The 15,637-nt window shown below is 34.4% G+C and overlaps 1 protein-coding gene and 1 pseudogene across 1 annotated transcript in view; both read right to left on the reverse strand.

Moving 5' to 3' along the window:
- RAB10 (RAB10, member RAS oncogene family) overlaps positions 1-15,637 on the reverse strand; it is a 64,807-nt gene that overhangs the window by 42,326 nt on the left and 6,844 nt on the right. The window lies entirely within an intron of this gene.
- Positions 12,852-12,970, reverse strand: LOC111737586 (annotated as a pseudogene).

The following is a 15,637-nucleotide window of genomic DNA, read 5'->3' on the forward strand; positions in this document are numbered from 1 at the left end:
TTTAGAAGGAAAAGAGGCTGTATTAGGCAATAAGAATGTATTACCAGATGAAAAAAAAATTTAAATATAAGACATCACAGAGAGGCATAAAGCAAATAGGAAATTTTCAATTTCCGACTTTCACTAAAATGCAGGGAGATACATCAGTAGTCCCATCCTCTAGCTATAGTGCAATATTTCTCTCCTCAATGAAGCAGTTGCATGAACTGATACACTACTAACTACTCTGCAAAAAAAACTTTTATTAAAAATAATAAGCCTTGCCCACACATCTGAGAAAATGACTCAGCAAGACTCACTCAGCTCATTCGTTAACTAAAGTGATTAACACAATTAGGTTAAATACACATTTCTCTAACATGCCCAATTTGCAGATTAGAAAGAGGCTGAGAGGTTAAATGACTTCCTCAAGCTCAAAAAGCAAACTGACTGATTAGAACCCTGTCCCTTGGCTCAATATTCTATTATATTTGGCACTAAAAGACCATTTCCAGGAAAAATTAGAGGCTTATTGTCACAATCACTGATAGGTCCTTTCATATATGGTCTTTCATGCTCCTTAAAGATTCAATCACTCAATATGCATATAATAATTTAAATACATCTTTGATTAAGTCTTTAACTAGAAAATTCCAACTCCAATCCATTCTGCACATTATCTAGGCCAACCATCTTTTTAAAATTTAAATATGTCACATCCTTGCACAAACTTTCAATGAATTCAAATCCTTAGCATGGACTACCGGACTCTATATGATCTGGCCAACACCTGCTCTTTAACTCCTCTGGCCTTAACAGATGCAGAGAGGAGAATGTTTGAGGTTGAAGCCACAACAAGATGCAAGATGCAAGAAGTCATCAGGCTACCAATCAGTGGGATAAACAGGAACACGAAAAATTCTATGTATACATGAAATGTGTATGAGCAGTCCTTTCAGAGTATACAGAGATACATAAATGTTTTTGCTACAGTGATTTTACCATTTTAGTGTATATCTATAATCTATACATTTTGCAATAAGCCCTGTAGGTGGCCATTCACTCAGAAAGCTTGTTTAAAGTGTTAATACTGACATGAAGAAACAAATCTGAAGCAGCATCAGCATTTAATTCAAAATGTAGTTACTGTAAAACTGTGTTTAATGAAAATAACACATATGGCTGCAAAAAATGCCCTTAAAAAAACATTCCGTAAAGCATAACTTTAATTAACTGAGTGCTCCTCTAAATTAATTTTTTACTTTTTCAATTCAGTTTTCTTGTGCATTCGAAAAAAATTGGATAATTAATCTGTTGATTTCATTAGCAGAACTTCACAAAGAGATAACTGATGCAAGTGTATCAATAGCATGTTGATACCATATAAAACAGAGAAACGATCACCCCATTAATTATAACATGGTTCCTTTCATCCAATTCATGGATCAAAATAAAGGCTTTGGAAGTTTATTTTGTTGAAGGTGAAACATTTGATAGATATTACTGTGAATGTTCCTGTGAATTCAGTTAAAAATATATATAACGTTGAAAACAAATTTTTTCTTTTAGTGATAATGTAAAAACAAAATTCTAGTGGAATACAGTGTCATGGTAAAAACAATATTCCTACTAAACTAAAAAAAAAAAAAAAACCACTATGCTAAAAACAAAATAAATGACTATTTTGTTCTTTCAAATAACGTGAGAACTTACAGGCATTGTTCCTGGTGCTAAAGACACAAAAGTGAACAGACATCCCTACCTTCATGCAGATCACATTCTAGAAATGTGAGATAATTAACAAAACAAGTAAATAAAGAGCATATCAAAAAAGATAATACTATGGAGAAGGAAAGCAGGTAATGTGAACAGGAAAGATGTCACTGATAAAATATTTGAGCACACTCGAAAGAAGTGACAGAATAAGCCATGCCATGTACCTAAGGAAAGTGGCTGAAGACAGAGAACAAATGCAAAGGCCCCGACATAGGAGTATGCTTGCCAAGTTCAAAGAACAGCAAGACAGCTGAAATACTGAAAAGTGGACAAAGTATTGTGACTCAGGAACAGAAGACGAGAGCAAATATGTATCAGAACAAGTAACATTGCTCTTCTTATATGCTCTTCCTGAGATGGAAAGCCACTGGAAGGTCCTGAGGAGAAGAATGCTATAACAAATGTTAACTGAGGGGCTGCAAAAAATGTAGGTGTCCTGTCAAGAAGGAACTGTAGAAGAAAGGAAGCAGAAAAACCACTTACAAAGTTTCTATAATAATCCAGGCAAAATGATGATGTCATGGACCAGGAGGGTAGCAGTAGAGATAGTAGGAGATTCATAAAGTAGAGCCAAAAGAATCTGCTGATGAGTGATGAGAGAGGCATCAAAGATAACTCCAAGGTTTTTGGTTTTAACAAATATTCGAGTGAATGCCTATTCTGGTCCAGGCCCTGTACTAGCTGTCACATTATCCCATTTAATCTAATCAATTTTGCAAGGTAGGCGTTGGCCTCTGTGTAAAGGTTCAGAAAGATTTTAAAACCTGCCTGAAGTCAAACAGTGGCAACACAGATATTAATTAATCCATGTTCTTTATATTATACCTCCGCCCCCACCCCCAGTCTGGCCATTATTTCTTAATTTCCTTGCTGGATTCCCATCCTGTCTACACTTAAACACTGGTATTCCTTAGTTTTTGGAGGTCTTTTCTTTTCACTCCATGCTCACTGAAACCACTGTGACTTCAACTGCTTTAATTTCTCCAGACTAGATTCCAGTCCTTACCTCCCAGAGGGATAAAAATGTCTACTGGACACATTAACCTAGATATCCTACAGGCACATATCCCAACTCAGAAACTTACTTTCATGCCTCTGAGACCTGCTCCTACTCTCATATTCCCTAAGTTAATGGCACCAATTCACCAAGCCAGTGGCAGCATCAGAACATTCAGAATATGGCACAGATCTAACCATTCCATTCACCACTCCATCTACAGGATAAAGTACAAGTGTGTATATAAGGCCCTTTACAGCTGGCACCACATAGTTTCTAAACACTTGACAGTCCAGACCCAAAAATGTCGATCAACAGGGGACTGGTTGACTAAATTGTGATACATCTGATGGAACACTATGCAGCAGTTTAAAAAAATGAAGAAACTATTTAACACTGATGAGGAATGATCTCCAAAATACATTATGGGATAAGAAAAAAAAGCAAAGCACAACTATTTCTGCGATGTATTTAATAGTACAGCTTTGATTCTCAAATTTTAGCTTGTATCAAAATCAACTGGAGGGCTCTGTCAAAACACAGATGGCTAAGCCCTACCCAAAGAGTTTCTGACTCAATAGATCAGAGATGGAGCATGAGAACTTACATTTCCATCATTTCCTGGTAATGCTGGTATTGCTGTTAAGAGATCCACACTTTGGAAACCGATGTCTTCACACTCAGTGTACATACACTTCAAAAAATGGATCGCTTTTTATACTCTTTAAAGAAAATCAACCCATCATAGGCTGTCCAAATTTCACAATGGTTGGAAAAGGCCAAAAACTGCCTAAAAGCAAATCACCCACTTAAGCATGCTGTAGCAGTTGCGTGAGAAAATGTAACTGACAAATAGCAAGGAAAACAAGTCAAGCTGTAAAACTATTTGGTCTATGGCACATTTCAAAATCAACAAAACAATAGAAGATCATGTAATACCAAAGAGGCGCACCACTGCTTTCAGGAAGATGTGTTTTATAGAAAAGTCAAGAACAAATTTAAAATTTTAAACGATTCACTCATGAAATTAAATTAGTTATAATGCTTTCTTTAATATTAAAACTTACAATTCTTTCTTTCCAGTCACATTCTCATCAATCAAGAAATGAATTCACCTAAAATATGATAAAACAAACTACTTGAGAATACAGTTCCCTAAAAAATTCTCACCCATCTTAACAATTTTAAACACAGTAAATTTACTAAAATTCAATAGAAGATCAGGAAAAAGGCAAAATATCTGAAGAAATAGTCCATTTGGCAGGAACATATTTATGGGACTGAAGTATTTCAAGGGTAGACAGAAAGTCAAGGATGGAGATGTTACTCAAATCATTGCTGGAGTTGGAAATCATTAAGTGGAGAGACTGTAACCTAAGGCAAAAGGTAAGAATATTCATATATACATATACTGCCTCATCACCAATGTCTTAAACAGTGCTAAAAATGCATAACCTAGAAAAAGATCAAAATCGGCTTGAGAAAAAGTGTTGAAAGCTAAAGAAGTTTAAAATAACTTGTATTAAAAAGAAAAATTCTGTTATTAATTTGTGGCGCCTACACATAAAAACATCTCAATAAGGAAAAATTTTCAGAGAAATTAAAGGGGGAAAGTCCTATTATGTATAGTGTAAAAAAATTATTTACACTGGAATTTACCAATAAAATTATTTGCATTCCCTTAAGCACACATTAACCATGAGTCATAAACAGCCCCATAAAAGAAACAGTCCATATGTTGCTTATGTTACCTATGTTAGAAATTACTCTTGAACACTTTTATTAGATTATTATTGTATAGAGAAATACAAACTGCCAAACCCTGTCTGATCTAAAGAGCCCACTATACTTTAGGGAGGCATATTAAGAGCATGGCTGACCTCCTGGAAGTCCATCTTAAAGTTTAGGTAAAAGTCAATTTTACTAAGATACTATTAAAGGCTCTGACATTTACACATCTGTGTAGACCCTTTTTGGATCATTTAAAATAGAGAGATGACTTCTTTAAAGGTATTATTCAGTATGGAAAAATCCTTATATTTATCCTCAAAACCGGTTCATTCCAGTATCAAAGGACAGCTCTCCAACAATCCTAGTATTTGAGAATTGGTGAATAAATCTTAAGTTTATCTTATTCAGGCTCACATTTTTTTTGTATATTCACCCTCGGGCTTTACTTTTCCATTGATGCATCCCAATTTAAAAAATAGTTTTGACTGTAAGAAATCATTTTGGTTTTAAAAAAAAGTTATCCAGTATCTTGTGGAAAAACTATTTCACTAAAGTCTGATTATACATATGGCACCTAAGTCATTTTTTGTCTGCAAAATATATCAAACTTTCTACCTTAACAGAGACTACTGAAGATAAAAGAATTTATTATCGTTGATCATATAATCACCAATTCATAAACTTGTTAACTGTATGGTATAGTAATATAATCTTTAATTTTAATTTTAGTTCTCAGGTCTCCTCCCTAAATGTCTGTCTGGTATCGTTTTCCACTGGCTGGACATGTTACCTGCATAACAGCAAAAGTCTGCTGTTTCTCAATAGCTTTGGGCTTAAGAAAAAAGAGTTAAAAAATCAAAGTCCACAAGGTGGGGAGGTAGATAAGGGTAAAGGGATCAAACATATGGTGACAAAAGGAGATTTGACTTTGGGTGGTGAACACACAATGCAATATACAGATGATGTATTATAGAACTGCACATTTGAAACCTGTATAATTTTAATGAAAAAAAAAAAAATGAAAGCCAGTATGGCACTAAGGAAACACCAAGTATTGTATGTGACTTTAATTTAGGAGATTTGTGAATATGTGATTTGTTTTGGTCTAAACTGTATTTAAAGATTGATGGAAAACTACTCTCTAGATAAATGTAGTGTTACTAAATGGTCATTTAAAACTTGACATCTTTTTGAGGTACAGCAACCATAACTGTGTAAGATAAAACAGAAAAATAAGGTGTCTTAAAGGAATTACTAAGTCTGTACTACTCATCGCTGCATCCCTGGTGATCACAGAGCCCAACACATTGTAAAACCTCATTTTTTTAAATAAACAACAATGTAAAGGCTTATAGCTCAATTTCTTAGTTTGCTTTTTTAAATAACTATGATCCCCTTAAAAATGCAGATTTTTAATCTATTTTGAATCAGACACTGCGTCATACACAAAATTCAGAGACATAAAAGCAAACAGAGCAAAATATTGACAATTGGTGAATCTAGAGGAAGGATATAATGGGATTCACTGTAATAAGTATTTAACTTTTCTGTACGTTTGCAATTTCTCAAAAGAAACGTTTTTAGAACTCTCATTCACTTAGGCAAAAAGCTTATGTTTGAACAATGATTTTGATATATTTACCTTCCATAGCACTCTTACCAGTTTATTATGCTAAGTATGTGTGTGGGGATATATATATATATATCCCCACACACGAAAATATGTAAAACGACATTACTGGATTTTTTTAAATTCACATTTATCCATTAACATCTAACTTAAGGAAGGCAAAGATATTTTGTAAGACTAAGAATATATAAAAAGACAAACTTCATACTCACACTGCATAAGTACAAATGTTTACTAGGTTTCAAATCAGTAAAAACAGTCGAGTGAGATTACCTTATCTTCAATGCCAAGTGCTGTAATACATGGGACTCATAGCAATCCTGACAGATTATGAATTTGCTGAATCATGTGCTGTTCAGTATCCTATAAAATAGTATATATTTAAGAGCGTAAGACTGAAACTTAAGACTATAGTCATACTTTGTCAAAAAGCAAAAATACTCCTTACCCCCAAGTAAAGTAGCCAAGAACTATCCACCTAAATTAAAGCTGTTTCCTTTAAATGACACTGTTCTAAATAATAGTGGAACTGCTCTGATTCCCTACATTCATTTGGACTATTCCAAATATCAAAAAACATCAATGTTTTGAGGATGAACTGGAAATGTACAAAAACAGTTGCAAAATATCATTCATCCCTAATTTTACTGGATGTTAGGAGCTAAAAAGTGGAATCAAATAAATCATTTGGGCTCAAAAATTACTTCAAATTCTAATTAAGATAATAAAGAAAGACTTCTATGATCCTTTCTCTCCAAAGTCATCCCAAAACAATACGGAAAACAAAAAATGTAAATAAATTCTACCTTTACTTCAATGAATAGACACTGTAACTCTAACCACAACAGATGTAGACAAAAAAACTCAGTGACTTCAGGGCCCACTGAAGATACCAATGAGGAGGAAGCCAATTCATGTCTCTCAGAACCCTGGAAATGTTTAGCAATAGGAGGTGTCAGGTACCAAGCAGAAAGCGAGGGCCTGATTAAAGGTTTATATAACGACACCATGAGACCTAAATTCCATCTCATGTAGCTAGATATTACCACTCTTCATGACCTAGCAGGAGTCTAAAGGTTTATTCTCTAGAAAACCTGAAACAGACACACTTTTAATTCAGGAAAAAGAGGCTCAATGGAGTTTGGGGATTGACTAAAAATAGGGAGATTTAAAAGCCCTGCCCATGCTTACAGAACTTGCAAATGTCTTTTTAATGACCCGTTCTTAATTATGAATGCACATCATGAAATCATCCATCATTTGAGGAAGGCCTCTAAAATATAAACAAATGGAGGTGGGGGCACCATAAAAAGCTTGGCACAAAATAGAAAAAAATGCCAAACGAGCTATCTTCTAAGAAAAGATACTGTGTATTCATGAAACAGGAAGATAATGTTTTAAAAAATAAATTTTAAGTAATAAACAAGAAAAAGCGACTTTAAAAACATGACAGCTGAAATGAAACCTTCAATAGAAAATATAGAGTCAATCCGAGAAAAATAGAACAAATTAACAAAGCTAGAAAATAGAAAACTACAAAATTACACAAACATTCCAGGAAGTCCAATACCCAATTAAAAACAGAAACTATAGGGAAGAAAATTATAGGGGGTAAAAAGCAAGTAAACTTCAAGAAGGACCTGAGAAAGCGCACCAAGTATCCAGAATAATGATTTTATTTAAAAAAAAAAAAAAAAAAAGACCCATCCAGTAAGGTACATCATTGTGAAATCTGTTACCAGGAATTCAAATAAATTTAAAAATCTAAAAACTTCCAGAGACAAATTATGCCACAAAAATGGATAGAGAAATGAGAATGTTATTGAACTTGCCAGTAACATCAAGAGCTAGCAGACAATAAAGTAATTCTCTCGAAATCCTATGGGAAAACTGTTTCAGCCTAGAATCCTATGCCCTGTAAAGCTTTCAAATGAGTGAAAGGGAAGAATTAAGACACTGTCACATATGGAAAGTTTCAAAGAATTTCCTTTGCCATGCACCCTTTTTGCAAAAAGCTACCAGAGGATGATATGTCCCAAGACAGTAAACCAAAAACAGTATCACACACAAGAGAAAGGCCAAGGGAATTCCCAAGGCAGTAGCTGTGCAACAGGCCTAGTTAATAACCAATCCATAGGAAAAAAAGATTGGGGGGGTGGAGACGGGGGCCAGAGCAGGGATATCTCTCTGATGATTTTTACATAGGTTTGATGGTGTAGAAAATCATTCTGAGAGGCTGTCAGAGGATGTAGGAAGATCTGACAATAGGTAAAAAGAAATTAATCAAATATATGGAATTTTTAACTTCAGAGAAAAGGAAATACAGTTGTAATGGACTGTTTTAGCTTGACAGAATATTTACATGGCATAGTAATGTAACCACTGGATATTAATTTAACAAAAAGTTGGGATAGTGGAATGAGATTATAAAAGGTTAAAATTCTCATCTAATATTAAATTAATGACTCAAGATCTAGCTGTAAAAGCATATCCTTTGAAACTACAGAGGTATATAACAGAACAAAGAGCTAGAGGATGCCTCTGAAGAGCAGGACTGGGGGTGGAGGGTGATACGACCAGAGACTGTTTTTTTGTTATTACAAATCTTTTAGCAACATTTTATTTCAAGTATGTGTATATATCACTGATAAACATTTTTTTTAAATAGTTTAGAAAGCACAGTACAAATTATTTTTTAAAAGCCTGCCATATACAAAAATCAACTCAAAATAGACCACAGACTCGGATGCAAAACATAAAAAGTATAAAACTTTTAGGAAAGAAAAAAAAAAATCTTCAGGATCCAGGACTACACGGAGTTCTTACACACTAAAAGCATAATACCTAAAAAGAAAAATAAATTAGACTTCATCAAAATTTAAAACTTTTGCTCCATAAAAGCCCATGTGAAGAAAAAAGACAAGATATCGACTGAGAGAAAATATGTGTAAACCACATATCCAACAAAGAATTATTATCTAAAGTGAATGAAGAATTCAATACTCAACACTAAAATATAATTAGAAAATGGGCAACTGACACAAACAGAACAGACATTTCACCAAAATATATACAGATAGCAAAGAAAGGCATAAAAAGATTTTTCAACACCTCTGGCCATCAGGGAAATGCAAATTAAAACCACAATGAGATTATCACTACACATTTACCAGAATAGCTAAAATACGAAATAGTAACACCAACAAATGCTGGTGAGGATTGCAGAGAAATTAGATCACTCACATGCTGCTGGCAGGAATGTAAAACAGTACAGCCACTCCGGAAACAGTTTGATAGTTTCTTATAAAATTAAATATGTAATGACAATATGACCCAATAATTGGACTCCTGGGCATTTAACCCAGAGAAATGAACTTATAATCACAGAAAAACCTATACACAAATATTCATAGCAGCTTTATAAAAACTGGAACCAGTCCAGATGTTCTTCAACATGTGAATGGTTAAACTGAGGTGAATGCAAAATCATGGAACACTACTCAACAAAAAATAACTACTTATGCATACAATAACTTGGATGAATCTCCAGGGAATTACTCTGAGTAAAAACCGATCTCAAAAGATTACATCCTGTATGGTTTCATTTACATTTGTAAAATGACAAATTTTATAAATGGAGGACAAATTTTTGGAGGGGAGTATGAGGGGAGTGAAGGAAAGGGGTATAGATATAAGGGAATACCCAGGATCTTCGTCCCTTGGAACTGTTCAGCATCTTGACTGTACATGAATACACCAGTGATAAAACTGTAGAGAACTGAATATACACACACACTGAGTACAAAACTGGGGAAATCTGAATGTAAGAATGGTACACTGGCACAGATGTCAATATCCTGGTTGTGATACTATATTACAGTTTCACAAAATGTTACCATTGAGAGAAACTAGGCAAAGTGTACAAGGGATCCCTCTGTATTATTTTTTTACAACTGCATGTGAATCTACAATCGCCTTAATAAAAATTTCAATTAAAAAAAGTCTGCATAAGCATTGCTATTGATACAAAACAAATGAACACTGTCCTCCACAGTTCTGATTTTGATACATTGTACTTTTTGGAATAACACTTTTTCCATTTTCTAATGTTTTACAACCTTGGATGCTCTGTTCATGGCTCACACTGGAAACTTAATGTTGCATCACCAGTTACTGTTCTCCTTAAAAATCTATTATTTTTCCTCTGGGAAGAAGGATAAACATCAAGCAATCATTTTTGCTTGTAACTCCAATTATAAGGCACTGTCACCAAAGAAATTTTTTTTTCTCATTTCAGATTTCTCTTCAAATGAGTTTTCTTCACCAAAATTTTATCCTAGTCATCTTTCAAATTCTTTTTCTTACAATCCAAATTATTCCATTAATCTCCAATATTCATCTATTTGAAGGAAGTAAATCCATAACCTGTACAAGACTTTTGTCAGTTTTATGGGTTCAGACAATGTTTTATTAACCTCAACATCTTGTGTAGCAATTTTAAACTCTCCCTTTATGACTGACTTAACTATCTTCATAAGCAGCTATCTCATGCAGCTCTTTACCTAATAACACAATTTATATTTGTGCTAAATAATGATTGTAAATTAACTCTCTCAACAAGTCCCTACTTCTCTGTTCACCATAGATGCTACCACAGCACTAACTGGACAACCGTGTACTTTTAAAAGTTGAAGCCGATTGCCACTAATTTTCCTATAATACTTTCCTTTTTACAAACCAAACAGGAATATCAGTATTTCCTTTGCCACATCTTGTATATTATACACCATAATTCTTGGAAAAAAATTAATTATTCCTAATATTATCAGCTCAGCTACATTATGCAAAGAACAAGTAACTTGAACGAATACCTTAATATTTGGTGCTGACTTGTTAATTCCTTACTTCTGCCAAAACAAAAACAAAACAAAAAATACTGCAACTCCACTTTTCAAACTGAAATTGATGAGGATAATCACCCCATTATTTTTTTTCCAAATAAAACAATGAAATTCTTAGAATGAAAAACACAGTTATGAATAGGACTGGATCTGGATTCTAGTCAAAAGTCTTTCACTAATTAGCCATATAATATTTTGGAAATTACTTCCCCTTCTCGGTCTGTTTCCTGACTCTTAAAATTCATTGTAGGGATTTTTCCAGCATTAAAATTCCATGATTCTAACATTCCAAGGAGTTCTATGTAGATACATAACAAAAAGACAAACCTGCCTTCAATATAAAAAGTGCAGAACAGTGACACTAAAGCATGGGAAAGTGCTCTAAGGGATCCTCTTGACTCAATCAAATATCACTGGTTAACCATAGCCATCACATGGAATAGGGAGGAGCTATCTGTGATTTAGAGAGCTGGGTTAAGTGTTAGTTTTAATTTGGGTGTTGGGTTTCCCTTTAAATATACATGACAAAATTTACCATTTAAACCATTTTTTAAATTGTAAAAAAGGACCTCATAGCATAAAATGTACGACCTTCACCATTTTTAAGTGTATAGAGTAGTGTTAAGTATATTCACATTATTGCACAACAGCTCTGCAGAATTTTTTCATCTCACAAAACTCAAACTCTATACCCATTAAATGACTTATTCTACCCCCTACCCCACCTCCTGTCCCTGGGGACTATCATTTTACCTTCTACCATTCTTTGTTTCTATGAATTTGACCTCAGGTACCTTGTATAAGTAGAATCACACAACATTTGTCTTTTTGTACATTTTAACCATTTTTAACTGCGTAATTCAGTGGCACTGAATATGTTCATATTGTTATGCAACCAGCACCACTATCTATCTCCACGACCTTTTCATCTTCCCAAAATGAAATCTGTCCCATTAAGCAGTAACACCTCATGTGCCAGTCTCCAGAGCCTAGTAACTACTATTCTACTTTATGAATTTGTCTATTCTAGGTATCTCATATAAGTGATTTCATACAATATTTGCCCTTTTGTGTCTGGCCTGTTGGAAACAGGCCAGACACAAAATATTTGGAAACACTGTAGCACAGTGTTTCCAAACACTGTGGTAGCATACATCAGACTTTCTTTTTAAGGCTAAAGAATGCTACATTTTGTGTATCCATTAAACCCTTGGACAGGGTTGTTTCTACCTTCTGGCTACTGTGAATAATGCGGCTAAACAGGCGATAACAAGTGCTGGTGATGATGTGGAGATAATGAAACCTTGGTGCATTGCTAGAGGGTATGTACAACAATGCAGCCACTGTGGAAAACAATAGGGTGGTTTCTCAAAAAATTAAAAATAGAATTACCATATGATCCAGCAATTCCACTTCTAGATATATACCAAAGAGAACTGAAAGCAGGGACTTGAACAGACAATTTTATGACAAAGTTCATTTTGATGTCAGCCATCCTAATGGATGTGAAGTGATATCTCATGGTGGTTTTGACTTGTATTTCTCTTATGATTAGTGACGTTGAACATTTTTCATATGCTTATTGGCCATTCGTATATTTTCTTTGGGAAAATGTCTAGTTTTTAATCAATCCTAGAAATGTGTGGTCGAATGGAAAAAATTATTCCTTAAGCATTCTGGCATTCCTGCAGCATGAGCCACTAGCTTACCTAAGCATCACCACAAAGTATAGACATGTTTAATATGACAAAGGTTTTGCTCATTTCCTCTCCATATAAAATGGGCTCAGTTCAATTTAATCAACAGTTTTTATTTATTTTATTTTTTACTTTTTTTATGCCTACAGCACCTGGTATTCCTAGGTGGTCTCCCATCTAAGTACTAACCAGGCCCATCCTTGCTTAGCTTCCGAGATCAGACAAAATCGGGCACATACAGGATGGCATGGCCGTAGACTTAATCAACCAGTTTTTAAATGTAGGTTAGTGGAACCATCCTACTCTTTAAAAGCTTTGTAAAAACACTCAAAAAGACAACAAAAAGGATGCATTCATTACACTTCTCTTAGAGGCAAAAAAAAAAAGCCTTTACCAATTTAATTTCTTGCACAGAGCTCAAAGACTATTCCTCTTAAAAAAAAAAAAATCCCTTTGGAAAACATAGTAAGTCTAGAGGTGGAAGGAGGATTAACACCACCAAAAGGTAGCATGTTCAGTAAAACAGCCCACTAAAAACTTCTGCTTTGGGACAAATCCATGTAACTACAATATCACTAAAGCGTAATGCTTTCCTGAGCTCATACTGTCAAGACGGTTATGGCCAAATCAACCATTGAATTCTGCTCATTCAAAACCAGTAATTCTCTTTAGGAAATACTTCTCAATTTTTGAATTTCTAAGATCAGTTTTACCCTAAAATTACTCTATGAGCCAAACAGCTGATATTCTTAAGTAAAATCTGATCCCAATTTACATCACATATATAATGCTCAGAAAGCAGGTAGAAAGGAAAACATTAAAATAAAACTAGCCCCAATTCTATATTAGAAGAGCCTGACTGTACTACCTGTCTGTCTGCTTTCTATCATTATCATGCACCTATAAAATGCAGGGACTCTTCGAGGTGCTTAACTTCTATCACAAAAAAAAGAAAAGGAAAGAAAAAAGAAAAAAAAAAAAGATGTCTGACTCTGTGCAGCTTATATTCTAGGGCCCTTCGATTCACTTTGAGATCAGTGAGTGTGACACACCAGTCATTTGTTTTTGCAGCTGTTTGCAATAAATGACCATAAATATAATTTCTGATATAGATGTGTGGGAACTGAAAGTATACAGAAAAATTTAAATACAGTAGTCTCTGTGAGCACTGTAAGCAATAAAAGTCCATAAAAATTATTTCTTCCAAGAATCAATAACCAATAAGTAACTAAAATGACTGTGCCTGAAATAATGAGGGCTTTCCTTATATTGACAGTTGGGCCCTTTTGATCACCTGCAAGGTACTTACTTCTATTCAAACCTCAGGAGGTTTTAACAATCAGGTAATAACTCAAATTTCACTATCACTGATAATTACAGAATGTTTTAGATTTTTTAAAAAAAGCAAAACAGAAAAAGAAACACCTCTAGTCAACTGATAAAATTTAAAATGTTCTAAAAGTAGTATACATTCAAAGTACTTCTAGTCACCTGCACAATAGCCAATTAATTGGCTAGTTTAGACTATTTAGACACTTACAGTTCAATATGGTAGCCAAAAGCCACATGTAGTTATTGAGCACTTGCAATGTGCTTGAGTTGAAATATGCTGTAAGTATAACACACACTAGAGAAAAACAATGTAAATATCTCAACAATTTTTAACCTTGATTATATAACAGAATATTTTGAATAAAATGAGCAAAAACATATTAAATTCTTTTACTTTTTTTAATGTGGCAACTAAAAAGTATTATCTTTGTAGCTAACATTCTTTCAAACACTGGTTTAAGACAATAGGAGACTTCTAAAACTGTACACAGAGCTAATACATGTGTTGGAGCTGTACTCAGGAATTTTATGTATTTATTCATTTCTCAGCTTACAAACTGTTCAACACACAACAAAAATCAAACATATCAAACATTTTTATATCAAAATATAAACTTTTTGGAATCTAAAGTGAAACTGTTTAGCAGAGCACTTTCAAATATTTGGGTGTCCACTGTGTGCAGGACATACAATCCACAGAGTAACCTGTGCTGCCTCCCTTCAGCAGAAGGGTCACATATTCTATATGAAGATAATATGCACTGTGCTCCTACAGTATGCCTGGCACCATGCTAGTTATTTTACTCTCATTGACCCATAAAATCCTCACAACTACCCTATGTGGTAGGTACTATTATTAAAGAAAAAATTGAAGGAGACAGGTTAAGCAACTTGCCAAAGTCTCACAACTAGTGACCTGCAGAACCAGGATTCCAACCCATGAGGTTTAATTCAAAACCACCACACATTTTCCCAAGGACTCCACAAAAAGATTATGTCATCATCTTACAGGATTGGGTTTTAGTTGAGTCCATTACAGAAAGAGTGAAGTAGATGGAGTTAATGCTTTGCTTCCTACTCTCCGCCTCACCCTTTCAATGGCAGATTACAGTTGACCACGTGAATTAAATTCCTGATTTTACTACAGGCGTATTCTATGCTCCCTTTCCCAGAAAGGCCCCTCTTTGATCCAATTCCTATTCATCCTTCATGCTTCATTTTCGATATCTCCACGCAAGCCAACTCGAACTCCCCGATTTAGGCTAGTCACCCCTCCTCCCTATGTTTACCCCTACTGCAGCAGTTTCCACAGTCCATTGTCAATGTCCTCACTAGACTGCTCCTAAAGGAGTCTATTATATTCTCCGCCTATCCCCAGTGCCTAAAACAGTACCTAGCATTAGGTGCTCAATAAATATTTGCTTTACTATCTAACCACCTGACCCACCCAGCTACAGCTAAAAGTAGAATAGTAAAAAGCAAACTTAATGGTAGGAAGTGCTAACCCACAGGCAGAGATAAGTTCTAAGTTTCACTAAATTTATGGCAGGTCAAAAGAACAGTATGATACTCAGGAAATAATTATTACGATTAC

Source organism: Pteropus vampyrus, unplaced genomic scaffold, assembly GCF_000151845.1.
Source record: "Pteropus vampyrus isolate Shadow unplaced genomic scaffold, Pvam_2.0 Scaffold28, whole genome shotgun sequence".
NCBI classification, from domain to species: domain Eukaryota; kingdom Metazoa; phylum Chordata; class Mammalia; order Chiroptera; family Pteropodidae; genus Pteropus; species Pteropus vampyrus.